This window comes from Alosa sapidissima, chromosome 23, assembly GCF_018492685.1.
Source record: "Alosa sapidissima isolate fAloSap1 chromosome 23, fAloSap1.pri, whole genome shotgun sequence".
Lineage (NCBI taxonomy): Eukaryota > Metazoa > Chordata > Actinopteri > Clupeiformes > Clupeidae > Alosa > Alosa sapidissima.
This window is the reverse complement of record NC_055979.1, coordinates 27,714,830-27,733,259: the sequence shown is the minus strand read 5'-3', so window position 1 is coordinate 27,733,259 and position 18,430 is coordinate 27,714,830. Positions and strand designations below refer to the sequence as shown.

The following is an 18,430-nucleotide window of genomic DNA, read 5'->3' as shown; positions in this document are numbered from 1 at the left end:
AGCAACCAGGCGCTCCACTGGGGGCATGTTCGTGAGTCTATATGTCCATGCCCCCAGAGTGTAGCGCTGGAGGTAAAACCGATTGTTTTCAGGTTTTGTCGGTACGACAGTAGGCTACTCGGTGACTTTGAGAAACGGAGATCTATGTGACAAAATCTCCAGATTTCTCCTGTAATGTCTTAATTAAGGCCACTTGCCATAACCTTGTATACCACTGACAGAATTGAACATTGAACTTTGACCCCATGACCTGTTCCTCCCAGCGGAACGCGTTGTTGCATGTTGGACACAGAGAAGGAGCTAGTAATCTCTGATGTGAGTACCAACCATATGTTTGCGTTGACATCTGATTGTTCCATCACTGTGGAATACATGTGTTACATAAACTGTGTTTGCGCCGGGCTAAGATAGTATCCTGTGTCTGTGTTTTTCACACAGCAAGCTCTTTTCTTCTATAAGCCACATCAAGCTGGCAAAGAAGGGAGTTCCCTCTCTACCTCCTCCTTCAACCACTTTCTCCTCCTACCACACCTTGACTAGTACTTATGATGTAGTCACTCCTATCCTTTAGTACTAGTTCTGACAGATGCAGTGGTAATAACACTTTATAACAACTACACACAATTAAGCATTTGTAAACTATTACTACATGCTTTGTTCCTCATTTGTAAAGCATTGTATTAATTTTCATCGGTAAAGCATTTGTACACACGGTTATAAATGGTTTGTTTATAGTAAATAAGTCTATATTTAAAATATGTTCATAAATTATTTTTAACACTTAATAAATGATGCAATAAAAAAGTAATAATTCTATAGATATAGATATAGATATAGATAGATGTTTTATAAACCACTTCCTAATACTACAATTCATGATTTACTCAGGAGTTACAAGTAGCTTGTGAGATTTTGTGAGCTCATCTAAAGTGAGGACTTTTTATGACTTGTGACACACTTACAAATGAGTTGTAAAGGTTACATTTACATGTATTCATTTAGCACTTTTATCCAAAGGGACTTACACATGTTAATGCTCTCTCTGTTTGGTCTCTTGTTAGATTAATGGATGATATATTTAAAAAGCCATTTCAACCCCCTCTCATCCTCTGATGGTTCGGGGGACGTGTGTAACGATCCTGTGTTCCCTGTCCCTCCTTTGTTTACCTCCTGTGCCATGTGCTCCTGTGTTTACTTCCTGTCCCTGTGTTTTAGTTCCTGTCAGCCATGTGCTCCTGTGTTTACTTCCTGTCCCTGTGTTTACTTCCTGTCCCTGTGTTTTAGTTCCTGTCAGCCATGTGCTCCTGTGTTTACTTCCTGTCCCTGTGTTTTCGTTCCTGTCAGCCATGTGCTCCTTTGTTTGTCTTGCCATGTCTCAGTTCCCTGTGTCACCCCAAAAGAGCAGAAAGGAAGGCCACTACCGAAATTACATTTGCGCTTGCTTAGCAAGTCATAGATGGAGTGGATGTACAGTAGGACTGATAGGCATCTGATAGGCATCTGTGGACCAACGGCTCAGTATTTGATTGCTGCTCTGATAGGCTAATGCATGCAGCTGTAGTAGCAGCTCCTAGCCTGAATGCACAGAGTAGCGGCCTGCGGGAACCGGATTTGACAAGGATATATATTAGAGTCTGGAACCTGTGACGAGTGATGGGAACCCTTCATCTGAGATGAAGAGAGCGGACTAGTAGCGATGCTGAGCTGACCGATATGAGATGTAGTGTGATGGGTATGAAAGCTGAGGATCTGAGGCAGAGTTGGATATGAATAGGAGTGTCCTTTTCGGAACTGATCGGTTTAGTCTGATTGGTACAGTAGTAAATGTATTGTGTCCTGGTCTAACTCAAGATCTGCCATCGGGAATGAAATGAGACGAGGGGCATGTAGACTCACTACATCTCAGCAGCCCAAAGGAGGCCGGTAAACATGATGGAGGGTGAATCAGAGTGCTGTGACATGGACCCCTTGCGAAGTATAGCGAGGCAAGCGGAAAGTACGCAAGAGTGGATTTCCGTTGCGCTTGCTCAGCGGCAGACATTCGTGTACTGCATAACCGTGGGAACGATGGTGTCAGGGTTCAGCAGAGCTGCTGCCACGAGGGTCTCGGGGTTCAGCCGAGACGTTGCTGTATGGTCTTGGGGCTCAGCGGAGCAGTCATTAGATGGGTCCTGAACCTTGGCGGAGCTGTTCCTAAAGGTCCTATGGGCTCAGTGGAGCTGCTTCTGCATGGGTCCTGGGGCTAGTTGGAGCCGTCGTTGCCTGGGTCCTGTAGCTCGGTGGAGCCGTCGTTACCTGGGTCCTGGGGCTCGGTCGGATCCGGAAGTACGGCGGAGATGCTACGGGAAGGAAGTCGGTGGTTAAGAACCTGGGCCGCTGGCGTGGCTGTGACTGAAGCAGCGGAGTGATACGCTCTGGAGCGTGTGGTGCAGGAAAGCGCTGTCAAGAGCAGCCTGCTTCCTGGTCAGGAGAAGAGAATGAATAGAGGGAGCGGGAAGGAGAAAAGAATGGTTTATAGGACTTAAATAGGAGTTAAAAGACAGAGGAGGATGGAATTTCCTATCCGACCTACGGAACAAGATGCCGCGGAAATGGAGTGCTGCGGATGTGTGCCGCTGTCCAATGATTGGAGCAATGCAATAGCGATAAGGTTTTTTTATTTTTTTTTTATGTTGATGTCAAGATTTAGCTAATATCCAAAGTTGTGCCACTTCTGATTGATGAGCACGTCAGTGCAGTGTCGTGTTTTACTAACTGTCACACAAGACGACATAAATAATTGCAGCTTGCAATAAGATAATGCATTGCGATGAGATAAACGATTGTATGCGATGTGATAGCAAAATAATAAGCTGTCAATGGGGGGGGGGTCACTCCCTCCTGTCGGTGTTGGCATGGAATAAAACAATAAACCGGTGTTCAAGGAGTGTCGCTAATATATTTTGGCTGTAGACTGGGGTTTGAGGGCCTGCTGAGAGCGAACTTAGCGCAACTGCCCACAAAGCACTGCTTGCTGGCAAAGTGCTAATTTTAAAACATACAAATAACCAGTCATTGTAACCAAATATGACTTGAGTTTATTTGCAAAGCTTATATCAGTGAACTAGCTTGTTGCTATACCCCGTAGAAGCTACATGAAACGTCAGCCATTGACACAGGACGAGTTGACCAATCACGGTCCTTGCTGCCTCGCCATCGTTTAAACAGCCTGCGGAACAAGCCAGCGGAAATACTGGGCACTTAAGGTTGAGGCTTATCAGTTCGTTATAAGTAGCTTAAATATCCAACAACGCTAGTATCAGTTTATGAGAAGTCACTAGACAACTATAGGAAGTGAATGAACAAGACCTGTTCGTTTCCGATGCCAACACGGATTACGGATTGAGTGATCTTTGGAAGATAGGCCTCCGCTATAGTGGATAGCCTACAAACTTCAGACGCTTGGCGTGGCGAGCCATGTTAGAATTTAGAGCATTACCTGGATAATCTTGCGACGTGAAAACGCGAGCTTGGAGCAGCCTGATGTTAGAGCCTTGAAGTAGGCTGGGGTTATAGCATAATCGATAGTTGTAGCTTACCCTTGCTCTGTGCAGTGACCTGAAAACGCTGGTGAACCAGGTGGCTGTAGCCCGTGGACTGGATGTAGCTTTTGGATGGTTAGTAGTAAAAAGACCCAGCTCCATTACGTCTGCCTACCGAGGCTTTGCGACTCCAATAATGTTGCGAGCGCCGCGGCGTGTGACGTATGGATAAGGAGGCGGGCTTAAATACCCTGGCGGCGGAAGACAGGTGAGTTAATTGCTGTCAATCATCCCTAAGGACTCCTCCCGAACTTTGTTTAGAAAACATAATTTATTTATTTGTGTATTTATGTGTTTATTTATTTGTGTATTTATGTGTTTATTTGTGTATTTATGTGTTTATTTATTTGTGTATTTATGTGTTTATTTGTGTATTTATGTGTTTATTTATTTGTGTATTTATGTGTTTATTTAGTTGTGTATTTATTTGTGTATTTATGTGTTTATTTAGTTGTGTATTTATGTGTTTATTTAGTTGTGTATTTACCTGCAGTGAGGAAATGGGAGACTGGCTGCAGCTGCAGAGCAAGAGCAAGGTCACAGAGACAAAATAAATCTGCTGAAGATCAACATCGTCTCGTACAACACACACACACACACACACACACACACACCATCATCTCGCAGAACACACACACACACACACACACACACAGACACACATACAACATTGTCTTGCAGAACACACACACTACATTGTGTCGCAGAAAACACACACGCAGAGACAACATCATGTCGCAGTTGAGTGTAAATCCAATTCAAGGACTGGGGTTGAAAAGACAAATTCAAAGCACTGTGTGTGTGTGTGTGTGTTTCTGTGTGTGTGTGTGTGTGTGTGTGTGTGTGCGTGTGTGTGTATGTGTTGACGAGCTGGATGACAGAATGACAGGATGATGGGAAACTTAAAGGAGAAGTGTGTGATCATGTGACAGAGCTGAGAGAAGGGGGTGACACCTCTCCCAGTGTGTGTGTGTGTGTGTGTGTGTGTGTGTGACACCTCTCCCAGTCCCATCCTGCTGAATATTTAATGCCCATAAGATACGTGGTGTGATAAGACATATGCGAGCATCACAGATATAAAATGTAATTCTGCTCTAATACGCCCAGACAAACGCTGTCACCTTGATGTTGTGTGTGTATCTATATATATAGATATACGCCGGCTGAGGATCCTTTGTAGTCGCAATGACAATGGCACCTGCGCAGGACTCATAAGCACAGCCAGGAGGTTTCACCGCAGCAAGACGTGTTTAGCTTATATGTGATGATAAGGCCTTGGCAGATAGATAGGGAGAGGGAGAGAGAGAGGGGGGGCAGAGAGAGAGGGGGGGGCAGAGAGAGAGAGAGGAAGAGAGAGAGGAAGAGAGAGTGGGAGAAAGAGAAGTACAGGTAGGGAGAGAGAGAGAGAATGACCCGTGAGGCTAATATGAGATAAAGGGCTCTATCTTGCGTCCCAGCGCAATTGACTTTGTATACTCGCGCTTTTGTCTTTCCTATTTTGCAGTCAGCGCATATTGGAATTTTCCCTCCACAGGTACATGCCTGTAAATAACAACAACGCCTAATTACGACCTATTAATTTGGACAACTTTATACAGCCCTATAAAGGCTAAAGTTACCTTTAGTTTTGTTCCAATTTACCGTTGTGTATGGCTTTAAACATCGCGTGCGCTTTAAAATCAGCCTAAGCATTATTCCAGCTGCTCTAAGGTTTAAGCACCATAATCTTTGCCTACCTTGTTGTAGCCCATCTGAAATAACTCCAAGCTTTGCTATGTTCCCTCCATCCTTTCGTTATTTTCAAAAAACGTTTTATATCCATGATGGCCTTGAAGTCTTGAGTTAGTGAATTAGCTTAAATCAGCTTTTATGTGCTGTTAACCAGCAACCATAGATAGTACAAGAAAGCAGCAAGCATGGCTACAATTTCTGTAGTTGCTGCACCCATTCATTGTTATTCTCTATCCTGCTTAAACAAATATTGTGCGTGCATTAAGATGATGATAATGTGTTTACAAACTCTACAGAAAATATTGTAGCCTATACTGTCATGCAGTTAATGGGATACTGTGCAGAGTTGAAAGTTAGGTCAACTTGGAAACTGTTTCTCGTTGTTGAGTTGGCTGCCTGTGCTGCGCAACGCACACTTCGCTCCTCTCATCTATACAACGTAATTCCCATTACTGTAAACCATACATAATTTCAAAGAAAAATATTACCACTCGAGGGAAATCAGTGTGGTGTCCATTAAGATGTGAAATAATCTAGATAACGCTAATAACGCTAAAAATCTAGCGTACACATTTTCATGAATCACGGATGTGTTGATGACATAAATTAGGAAATATTAGATGACTTAAGGAGACGTGATGTTGAATTGCATGCCGATGCCATTTAACCCAAATGCCCCAGCGGCAGCACGGGAGAGAAGAGATTAACTGACAGAAGATATGCATTGTCTATAGAGAGGTAATGTTAGATTACATTGTACATTGCAAATATATCACCATGCATTCATAACCTCGTGATTCAGTGAGAATGATCCCAAAACATCGGAAAGTATGTCTTTGTGACAATTCTGTATTATATTTTGTCAAGAGGAAAAATCAATAGCTAACTGTTCCCAACTGAACAGGGATTATAGCGCTGTGAACACTCCTGGCTGCGCCTGGCAAATACAATAGCAATCAGCAATGGAACAAGCGTGCCTGTTGTTAAAGGGAATGTGAGATGACGCTCTGATTGGTTTATTGCACGTTACGCCCAAACCGGTTGGTTGGTACGCCCAACAAGGTTGTAGCAGCACAGCTGTTACATGTACACTGAAGACAATGAGGCCTTGACTGGAGCTAAGCATGCTTTGTATATCAAATCGATCATGACCCGATTTACCCCATCCAGCAGGTCTCAGGTCAGCTCTTTGCCTCTGATGAAAATTTAGGCAAATTGGCAAAGTTTTGTAAAAGCACTCAGTATTACAATGTAACAACTATATGTAGGTACCCACAAATACATAGTGCAAGTACAATGATAGTACCTGATAGTACATGTTGTTACACAGGTTGTACCGCTGTACCTAATTAGGTAAGTACACTGTAACAGCGACACATTAAAATAAAGTGTTACCCCCAAACCACACCCATGATTAATGTAGCTACTTCAGACCCCATTTTAGATTTGCGTCGGGCGCAACAGTCAATTATCCCGCCGGTAAAATAGCAACAGCGCCCAAGATCCGCCCACAAAGTGACTTGCGTTTTGCGCGAAGACACTTCTGTTTTAGACCATTAAAATAGAGCCCAAAGACTGAGTAGGGCTAACTAGAAAGAGATGACACACACACACACACACACACACACACACACACACACACACACACAATGGCTAAGAGGAAAGGAAATGACCAATGCTCCATCATCATTAGGGTGAAGAAATGACAATACCTACTCTCACATCACACATGCACACACACACACACACTCACTCACTCACTCACACAAACACACACACACTCACACACTGACAGACAGACAAACAGACACACGCACAGACTCAGAAATATCTGCCATGAGAGCGGGTGGCAGGCCTTTGGTGGGTGAGCACGCACACACACACACACAAACACCCTCTCTCTCTCTATTTCACACACACACACACACACACACACACACACACACACACACACATACACAGCCCTCACACACACACACACACACACACACACACACACACACACACACACAGTCCTGGCCCTTGTCCTCAAACTTTTACTCTATTGAATGTTTTTCAGTGTGGTCTACCACCCAGAGGAGTATTGCAGACACATGCTTACACACACACACACACACACACACACACACCATGCTCTCCGTTCCATCTGCAAACACATCTAAATGTTCCTATTCTAACACGCCCAGCCCCCTTGAGAAATATGTTCAATTTATACATGTATTCACAGTATCTCCCAATGGTGGGGGTTGCACCCGAGACAAATCAGCACTACATAATGCATTCCATATGAATTAAACATTCAGCCAGACAGCATGTGCGTGCCCACATGCGCATGCACACGCACACACACAGACACACACACACACACACACAAACATACACACACACTTACACACACATACACACACACACACAGAGAGACACATATGCACACACACACACATATGCACACACACAGAGCATTGGCTTGGGCGTTTGGCGGTAAAATATGAATGTTTTGTTCTAAGAATAGAATGGTGGCATGTTTCTTAATGCAGATGCTATATTGTGTCTCCTCAGTAGAGATAGGGGTTATGTCACAAGCTAACAATCTGCTATCTCACTCCTCTTCATGTGTGTGTGTGTGTGTGTGTGTGTGTGTGTGTGTGTGTGAGAGGAAGAGTGTGTTTGAGTGTTTGTGTGCTTTTTCAATGGGCCTGGAATTTGAATTAATTAATTATACAATGACACACACACACACACACACACAGGCTATAGCAGATGACACAAGCTGTCCCCCGTGCTCTGGAGTGAAATGTGACATAGGTACTTAATATTTTCTTGTTGGTTTACAGTAAATGCTGGTGCTCGGTAACTATTTCCCTGTTCCTGAGAAACTCACAAGGTGGAGAGGGACCGTGTAACATCATTCAAAGTGGGAGTTGCTTTTTATTTGTTTTTAAGTGTGTGTGTGTGTGTGTCTATGTTTGTTTGTTGTGGCTGTGAAATTGAAGTTCCCTGTGTGTGTGTATGTGTGTGTGTGTGTGTGTGTGTGTGTGTCTGTGTGTCTGTGTGTGTGTCTGTGTGTGTGTGTGTGTGTGCGTGTAGAGGCTGTGGGATTGGAGTGTCTGGAGTTTGTGTGAATGAGGAATCACAGATCCCGGTTGTGCTGAGTGTATCATTCCTGCGTTCTGATCGATGTCCAGTAGGATCCACACACACACACACACACATACAGACACACGCTGCCATCAATAGCAAGTTCGTGACGGATCGTGTCTCTGTCACACTCCGGACACAGTCTGATTGGTTGGTGATAATTCTATTGATCGCCGGAGGCCAGGACATGACCCCTGGAAAGCAGCCTCATCAGAGCCAGATCAGAGCCAGATCAGAGCCACATCAGAGCCATAACAGAGCCAGATCAGAGCCAGATCAGAGCCATAACAGAGCCAGATCAGAGCCAGATCTGAGCCAAATCAGAGTGACCAGGGTGAGAGTGTGTGAGGCTGCAACTACACTACACCGAATCAGTTTTGACATGGATTTCCGGATCCAATCTGATCCATGTCCACTATCAGTTTGGGAAGTCTTAAAAACCTGCAATAAAATTCGTAATTCTGATTCTTGAAAATCATGACAAACGCACAGACAATGGGTACAAGGGAATAGATAACCATCAGATACAATCTGCAAACTGGGGGGAAGTGGGCAATGTTTGCCAAGTCTACTGCCTGATTGCAATAAGGGGTTTGCACGGCGTGTCATCAGATGGGACTCGCACCATAAGAAAGCATTAGGCACTGAAGTATATCCCGAACGTCATCAATGAAAATGGCTAATTAGTGCCGTGTTTAAGGTTGTACCAATAGGTCAGACCGAGAAAAACATCTGGAGTATTATCGACTTCCAAAAGCTATTAAAAAACAGGGAGAATAATGCCAGAAGTTATCAGAGGAAAGGAGGCGCTTGCGGCTGGACTTGGGCCATACGTCTCCCTCACCAATCTGCACCGCCAATAAAGCGTCATTTCTCGAAATATCGCGCCTTTTTTGTGGTTCAAGTCTTGCCCTATATGCCTTTGCATCTTAGACGCATTTTGATGAGCTTTTCTGTTATTTAGACATGGCTACAATCACGTAAGATATCCAAAGTGCATAATACTCCATTGTACTTCATTCACTGAGTACCGCCAACATGGCCGCGCATGCTGGGTTACCATGGTTACCGGCCAGAACATGACGTCCGTGCAAATATATCTATCCTTATAGACAGCTTGCATGCAACTTTATAAGAATTCACATTATAACGCCAGGTAGCTTTGTCGACGAATGACAACACTAATAATTTATGTATAAAGTTAGCCTCTCGGAAATTCCAAGGATAGGCAATGTATGGACGCATAGCTATATAGTTGATTGGTTCTTTACATGAGTCCATTGATCGCAATTGCATTGGAATAGGCCTAGGCTACTTTAGCTTACACAGAATGCCAGGTAGCTTTGTTGACGAAAGGCAAATGAATAAAATAGCCAACTCATGTGATGGACATTATAGAACATAGCCTGCACAGTGCTTCTAATGATCAAGAGGGATTTATTTGTCACATACACAATTACAGTAGGCTATATAATACCGTCTTTAAGTTGCATATAATCCATTGCCATTCACTATGGCTGTCAAATGAATAAGGCTACTTCTCGAAAAGCAGCATGGCCATCATCACGTGAAACAAGCACAACGAATCAGGTGAACATGGGCTTGTACGTCATCTCTTTTCAAATGGTTCTGCAACACACTACTGACACACAGTCCACATTTGTCCGATATATGAGTTCGGGGACTTCAGTGGATCCAAATTGTTCCACTTCGGAGACGCTGATTCGATGGTGGAATGTGGGCGAGAGGGCGAATCGTAAGAAAAGTGTGTCGGGCACATTTGTAGATGTAGCCTGAGAGTGTGTGACCAAGCAGGATGTTACTTTGAATGATGAGGAGAGAGTCCTCCTGTCCTGAGGAGAGGAGAAAGGAGGGATGAGGAGGAGAGAGGAAAAGATGAGAGAAGAGAGGATATGACAGGAGAAAAGGAGGGATGAACAGAGCCAAGGAGATGAGAGGAAAGAAGAGAGAGATGAGGAGAGGAGAAAGGAAAGGATGAGAGGAGAGGAGAGAGGAGAAAAGGAGAGCACGTAACACCTCCCTACGTGATAACATTGCTGACCCCTTGTATATGCACTGGCCAGAACGCAAAAAACACCAAACGGTTAATTCATGACATTGTGCCTTTATTTCAGTACTCGCAATGAAAATACCAACACATGCTCCAGTGGGAACCAACTTGCCTGCCCTGCCCTTTTACTTGCCCCTGCCCTTTTACTTGCCCCTACCCTTTTACTTGCCCCTACTCTTTTACTTGCCCCTGCCCTTTTACTTGCCCCTGCCCTTTTACTTGCCCCTGCCCTTTTACTTGCCCCTACTCTTTTACTTGCCTGCCCTACTCTTTTACTTGCCCCTACTCTTTTACTTGCCCCTGCTCTTTTACTTGCCCCTACTCTCTTACTTGCCCCGGGCCATTACTTATTTATTACCCTTTTACTTGCCCCGGGCCATTACTTATTTATGTTGAACCCTGGAGCAGAGGAGAGGAGAGGAGAGGAGAGGAGAGGAGAAAAGGAGGGATGAGAGGAGGAGAAAAGAAGAAAAGGGTTTTGGTGTGTGGAGGGGAGAGAGGGGAGAGAGGTGTTCAGCCTGAGAGGAGTGAAATTAGAGATTCCCCAATCTCACCGAGGTGTGAAGGCAGCATCTCCCTGCTGTGTGTGTGTTTATGACCTTCACCATAGAGTGATTATGGATCAGTGCATGGCAAACACACACACACTTACACACACTTACACACACAGACACACACACACACACAGACACACACACACACACACACACACATACACACACACACACACAGACACACACACACACACACACACAATGCTCCACTCATCAGATAAGTCCTTATTTACACACATCACCACGACAACCGCTCTGCCTCATGACTTTATCTCTGCACTATTCACACACACACACACATACCAATACACACACACGCACACACACGCGCACACACACACACACACACACACACACACACACACACACAGAGGACCTAAGACACACACAAGTGTTTTCTAACACACACATACATACACACACACACACACACACACACTATTTTTCAAAATGGTTGGATGCAAAAACAAACGAATGCGCTGCAACCTCTGCGCACTCAAGTACCACAAGCTAATGGCTTTCAAAAACTCGCCTTTTAAAGGTAAACTATGCAGTATTGGCAATTTCCTTACTCATTCGGTTTTTGCTTCTTTTTTGCTGGCTCTGTCATGATGAATGTCTGAGAAACTCCATGGCTACCTTTTTCTAGCCGGTTCCTGGCGTGTGTGTGTATTTGAATGCAGTAAAGCAATTCGTAACACTCGTTATACTTCCTGACACTGAGGCCGTCGGCCCACCGGCCCACAGTTGCAAGGGTGTTTTTTCCACTCACAGGCACTAGGGGGTAGCGAGACGGCCACCATTCACCCCCAAAAAAGTCATATAACCATTCCAAATGACTCTGAAGCTGTTAAATGAAGGTGAATTAAACGAAAAAACTTGCACATTAAGCTAAAAAACCTGCATAGTGTACCTTTAATAGGGAGGAGATGTCATCAGTTGGGTCCCCCGACGAGATCTGCCTATGGATGGCTATACACTATATTTTATACCCCTCGGCCCTCGAGAAGTGCCGTCTTCTCGTGCCATCCCCAAAAACACCTTTCACCAATCAGCATTAAGCAGGGTCGCTTACATTGGTGGAAACTATCTTCCCATCATACATAAAACTATATGCAAACCTGTCTAATGCATAGGAAACATATGTAAAATAGTGTGTAAAACTGTGCACCCAAGTACCATGAGCTAATGGCTTTCAAAAACTCACCTTTTAATTTGAAAAAGCATATTGAGGCAAGCTGAGAGTTTATTATAATCAGTCGATTATTGACAAAATATTGTATTAACTTACTAATGGTAAATTTGCAATAGAAGGGGGGTCACTTGCACTTCAGCCTGGTTGGTGCTCGCAGAACAGGATGCAGAAGTCAAAAGGGGAGATCCAAGGTCTAACAGGAGCCAAGGAGCAGGACCGGAGCACTCAATGCTTAACAAGGAGCAGGACCGGAGCACTCAATGCTCAAGGAGCAGGACCGGAGCACTCAATGCTCAAGGAGCAGGACCGGAGCACTCAATGCTTAACAAGGAGCAGGACCGGAGCACTCAATGCTCAAGGAGCAGGACCGGAGCACTCAATGCTTAACAAGGAGCAGGACCGGAGCACTCAATGCTCAAGGAGCAGGACCGGAGCACTCAATGCTTAACAAGGAGCAGGACCGGAGCACTCAATGCTTAACAAGGAGCAGGACCGGAGCACTCAAAGCTCAAGGAGCAGGACCGGAGCACTCAATGCTTAACAAGGAGCAGGACCAGAGCACTCAATGCTTAACAAGGAGCAGGACCGGAGCACTCAATGCTTAACAAGGAGCAGGACCGGAGCACTCAATGCTTAACGTGAGCAGGACCGGAGCACTCAATGCTCAAGGAGCAGGACCGGAGCACTCAATGCTTAACAAGGAGCAGGACCGGAGCACTCAATGCTTAACAAGGAGCAGGACCGGAGCACTCAAAGCTCAAGGAGCAGGACCGGAGCACTCAAAGCTCAAGGAGCAGGACCGGAGCACTCAATGCTCAAGGAGCAGGACCGGAGCACTCAATGCTCAAGGAGCAGGACCGGAGCACTCAATGCTTAACAAGGAGCAGGACCGGAGCACTCAATGCTTAACAAGGAGCAGAACCGGAGCACTCAAAGCTCAAGGAGCAGGACCGGAGCACTCAATGCTTAACAAGGAGCAGGACCGGAGCACTCAATGCTTAACGTGAGCAGGACCGGAGCACTCAATGCTTAACAAGGAGCAGGACCGGAGCACTCAATGCTCAAGGAGCAGGACCGGAGCACTCAATGCTTAACAAGGAGCAGGACCGGAGCACTCAATGCTTAACAAGGAGCAGGACCGGAGCACTCAATGCTTAACAAGGAGCAGGACCGGAGCACTCAATGCTCAACAAGGAGCAGGACCGGAGCACTCAAAGCTCAAGGAGCAGGACCGGAGCACTCAATGCTTAAAGTGTTTTTATTCGTGCAAACTGACTAAAGTTTCGACACCCATGAGTCTTCTTCCCAAGGAGCAGGACTGGAGCACTCAAATCTTAGCGTGTTTTTATTCGTGCACACTGATGGTAAATTTGCAGTGTTTGCTATGGCTAGGTACATGCCAAGACATGCCCTGGTTTGCTTACTAGCAGTAGGCTATGATTCAATGTTGCCAGTTCGTTTGGGGGGTACTGTGTGAGATTTGAAATTCAACTTACTGTACTTCAGCAGCCCTCAAAAGGAAGTGTGGTGATATTATCTAGACACATTTAATAATAATGCTTGTGTGTGTGTACTGGTCTAGTAAGGAGACCTTCCATTTAATATGCAAACATTTACTGGCAGTCATTGTGCAGCTGTTATGCAAACATGTACTGGAAATAGTGTGTGCAGCTGTTATGCAAACAATGTACTGGAACATGTAGTCTGCCTGTTATGCAAACAATGTACTGGAACATGTAGTCTGCCTGTTATGCAAACATTTACTGGAAGTCATGAGACTGGACGGTCAAAGGCTAAGAGTGGAAGTAAACCAGACAGGGCCTGGGGGAGAAAGGTGCTTACCAGAAGGGCATAAAATAGAAGGGGCTAGCAGAAAAGGAGAAGCAGGGACTTCCAGAGAGAGGAAGTGAAACCAGATGTTGAAGTGACACATAGAACCAAATCAAAACGTACCCTGCCTGGCAACAGATTACACATAGAACCTGGACACATGTATTCTGCATAGCAACACACATTTTTTAATGTCTATATGAGGAGGAGTTTCCACCAATATCTCAGGCCCCAAAACGCTCTGATTGGCTAAAAGGGGCCTGGTGACGTTCCTGGGGATAGGAACGCCTCTCAGGCCCCCGAGAGTATAAAGGAAAGAGCTCAGGCACATTCAGATCAGATCTCATCGGGGTAGCAGCTGCCACTCACCACTCTATTGCCTGACGGTCCAGTCCTGACGCTGTTAGGATTGTATTATCACTGCAATACGGTGAATAAAGGATCAACAGTCTTCAGCTTCTCTCGTCTTGGTGTTCTCCTTCGGGTCTTTGACATCAGAGTGCTAGTTGGATTGGAGGTTTTTGGAAGTGGATGATTTCCACGACAGATCTGGAGGTTCTACCGAGATTTGAAAGGATTCAACAAGGGAAGCAGTTCCGTCCCGGGTGAAGCAGACTTCTCCAGTGCAGTTCTCCGGGCCCAAAAAGGTAAGCACTTTTGCTTATTATTAGGGAGAACTGTACTGTGGGAGTCGGTAGGTAGGCCGGGAAGGGATACTAACCTGAATCCTCAAAAGAATAGTGGAGACACCAGACAGAGATTGGGTTGTACTGTTGGTCTTAAAAAGCATTTTGTAATTTTGTGAACCGGTTAAAATAGTTTTCAAGGAGAAAACTGAGTTAAATGGCCATGTAATAATTTCCAAGGAGGAAATCTAGTTTTCAAGGAGAAAGCTAAAATAGTGTGTTAATTTCCAAGGAGGAAACCTAGTTTTCAAGGAGAAAACTAATAGTATTTTGTGTAAAGGGAGCACGGGCTGCCCTAAAATATATGTGTGTTTCAGAGAAAAGGAACGGATTAATAGGTAAAAACTGCAATAGTAGCTGTAAGTTGAACGTGTGAAACTGTCCTGAGCAAAGGGTGATGAACAAAATATATTTTATTATAATCTGCTGTTGTTTCTGTAAAAACTGAGTGTGCGCCGTTGTGTTTTCTTTTGACCGCCTGGGCATGGGCCCACAATAGATGCAAGACAAGCGCACATACAAATTTGAGGTAGAGGAGTTCGGCGAGGGAAGAAGGATCGCCACGCTAACAGACGGAAGTCAAACCCACATAATAGAAGTTGCAGCTGCAATATTCATAAGACAGCTGCACAGCAACCATAGCCTGGACATAAGGAGATTGTTGCAGTTGTTGGAGGTTTTTGCAGATGCCCCCCCCGAGCCCCCTGTTAGAGTAACAATATTGCCCAAGATTAGGATTGTGAGAGACCATAGGCCAGAGACCCTAGGAAAAGTCCTCTACCGCTTTGAAATTTCTGATGATTCAGGTGAAGAAGAACCAGACACAGACTCCCCAGAAGAGTTCACTCCAAACAGTAGTGTGAGAGAGCAAGAGGCAGACATTGAGCCAGGGGAAGTAAGTGCCCCACCAGAGACAGGATACAGCAGCCAAGGGTCAGAGGAAGAGGGGCGCCAGGAGTCAGGTCAAGGGGGTCTAGTGAGAGCTCCAACTCCCTATCCAGGCAACACCGTATCCCACCAGCTGATTCGCAGTCCATTCCGTGTAGTTAACAGCCCAGCCACCTCCCGATATAGCTCACCGCCCTCTACAAGTTATAGCCCAACCAACCCCCGGTCCAACTCAAGCTACGGCCCGACTGAGCCCCAGCCAGTGCAGGACATAGAACAGGCGCTGAAAGAAATAGTGGGCCGAGATAGAGGAAGACTGGCCGATTTTATGAGAGAGTCTTTATCAGTATCAGTATTCTGGAACAAGGAAGGGAGCACTAGGGATAAATATTCAGTTCATGTTGACCACCGTGACAAATACGGAGGAACCCACTCAAGACTAGGCACCAGCGTAGCACCATTGGCACTGCAGACAGTGATAGAACAAGTAGGAAAGTTTGTGGGGGTGAACACAAGGCCAGTGGTTGACCAGCTCTTTGCCCCACCTGAGGGAAGGAAGCGCAAGTTTGAGAGGGATTCCCCAGCTGCAAGAAGGAGAAGGACAAATAGAGATTATAGATAGGGAGGGGAGGCACTGCTGCAGGGACTCCATAACAACTGCTTGAACTGAATAAAACCCCACAGTAACGGCTTAGCAAAAACTTGTAATCCGCTAACTTTGCTTAAATTGAAAGTGTTGTACCTGCTTCAATAAAATAAAGAGAAAATAAAGTCAATAAATGTACTTTGTAAAAGCAAAATAAAAGGTTAAAAGATAGTTTTGAGTGAAGAAGTATTATTGAAAAGAAAAGATAAGGACTCAAAGCCCCCACTGATACAATAACGTTGGTGAAATAGGAAGGATAGTTGTAATATTGAGAGAGAAGCAGGAACTAGAGAAAATAAGCAGAGTAACGCCCACAAATAGCGAATGAACTTAGAAAGTAAGTGGCATATCACTTTCATTCGGCTACAGGATAATAAGTGGTGCATATTTACAAGAAACCGAGAGGGTCTCGTGAACGGAGCATATCGGTGCCACAGTTACGCAGAGCTACTAGAAAAAATAGAATATCTGATAGGGAAAGCTTACCCGTTAGAGTTAGGAACGCCTATGGACACAAAGAACGACGATAGCGATACATCGGATTAACAAAGCACAGAAGCCTATTAGGCAGGTCCAGGAGAAACGTTGAAAGTATATGGAACAGGGACAGCAGAACGTGCTCTGGGCCATAGAAATCGTTGAATACGACGAACACGACTGGGAGACAAGCGTCAGAGACGGAGAGGGCCGAGAATACGTAGGATACGTGGGTGAGGTCCCCTTTGAGTGCAAATTCCCGTATAGGTGCAAGTATCGAGACGACATAGATCTAAAAGCAACGCTTTCTTTGTTGAGCAAACTAACCCCTAATAGCCTGCCAGTGAGGAAACAGGAGGAACCACAGCCCCAAGCAGCCGGAAGAAAAGGAGAGGCTACATCGGGTGACCTGAAGATAAAAGAGAAGTGGACAATAAGAATCTCCGAGCACGGGAGTGACGGGTGGAGCATAAGCGCAGTGAACGATAGAGGAAAAGCATTTGAAGAAAGGAGAGGCAAACTGAATACTGTCTTCAAGGAGTGGGGCGACGTGCAGAACTCTATACTATACTTGGTGAGCGACCTACGACTGGACTGGGAGGAAAAAGACCAGAACAGATACAGAAGGGAGAGGAAAAGACAATACGAAAAGGATTATCGCCGGTTCTGCACTGACCGGGAGGACATAAACGAACTAGACTACGGCAAAAATCCCCATTCCACCAAAGACAACGACCTCTAAGAAAAATGGCAACCAGAGCAATGACACCTCTGGAGGAAGTAGTAAGGGAGAATGCCATTGCTGAAAAGGACGTAAAGAACATCAACCACAAGTGGTTCCTAAGATACAAAGGAGACCACACAGCCTGGCCAAAAGAAGGGTCACTCAACCCGACAATAATTGCTCAAATGAGGGAAAAAATCATGAACTACAAGGGTTATGACAAAGGCACACGGAGGCAGGAAAAAAGAGAGAAGGAATTGAAAACTCTGGAGGCCTTCGCTAAGATATCGGAGAGAAAGAGAAGGCAAAGGGCAGACCAGAATGACACGCCGCCTGAAACGCCCACCACGGAGAAGTGCCCCCAATCACAGCCCGCAGAGAAAGAGCTGGACGCCCCGACCCAAGCAGCAGAGCCAGGAGCTCCACCCATGGAGGAGCTGCGTCCTCCCCCATACAGGGAAAAGGACAAGCTGTACCCAGAGGTGCCGCGACAAGAGGACAACGTGCGGGAAATAATCCGGCGCCTGGAAGAGAGGGACCCACGGACCCTGGCAATACAAGCACCGGGACATGGGTCACAGGCCCCAACGGTGCACCTGGCAGTACAGGCCCCACTAGTGGTGAAGGGGATCACACTGGAAGGGACCTGCGCGGAGGTGCTGAAAGAAGTAAAGAGAATAAGGTGGGAACAGGCCAACCCCCAGCCGAGACCATCAACCTCCCAACCGGCGTCCGCACAGTCATCACCACCATCATCCCCCACCAGAGAAACGTTCCCAGAACACCTTCTGGAAAGGACAGAACCAGGTGAAGAAAAAGAGTGGGGTGAGGAAAGTACAAGGGAAATGGAGGAGCGGGTGGTGAGTGACTACCACACAAGCCTAAGAGGCCACCGGGAAACAGACGGAT

At 45.6% G+C, this 18,430-nt stretch overlaps 1 long non-coding RNA gene across 2 annotated transcripts in view; it reads right to left on the bottom strand.

The window, feature by feature from the left end:
• Positions 1-8,055, bottom strand: part of LOC121698520 — a 17,895-nt gene extending 9,840 nt beyond the window's left edge. The window contains exons 1-2 of one of the 2 annotated variants that reach the window (XR_006026779.1): positions 7,048-7,064; positions 6,156-6,159 (exon numbers count right to left, since the gene is read on the bottom strand). This is a non-coding gene — a long non-coding RNA (uncharacterized LOC121698520). Of the gene's footprint in view, positions 1-6,155; positions 6,160-7,047; positions 7,065-8,034 lie in introns of those variants that run through there. The other variant, XR_006026778.1, reaches the window with a different exon arrangement.
• Positions 8,056-18,430: the final 10,375 nt, after the last annotated feature.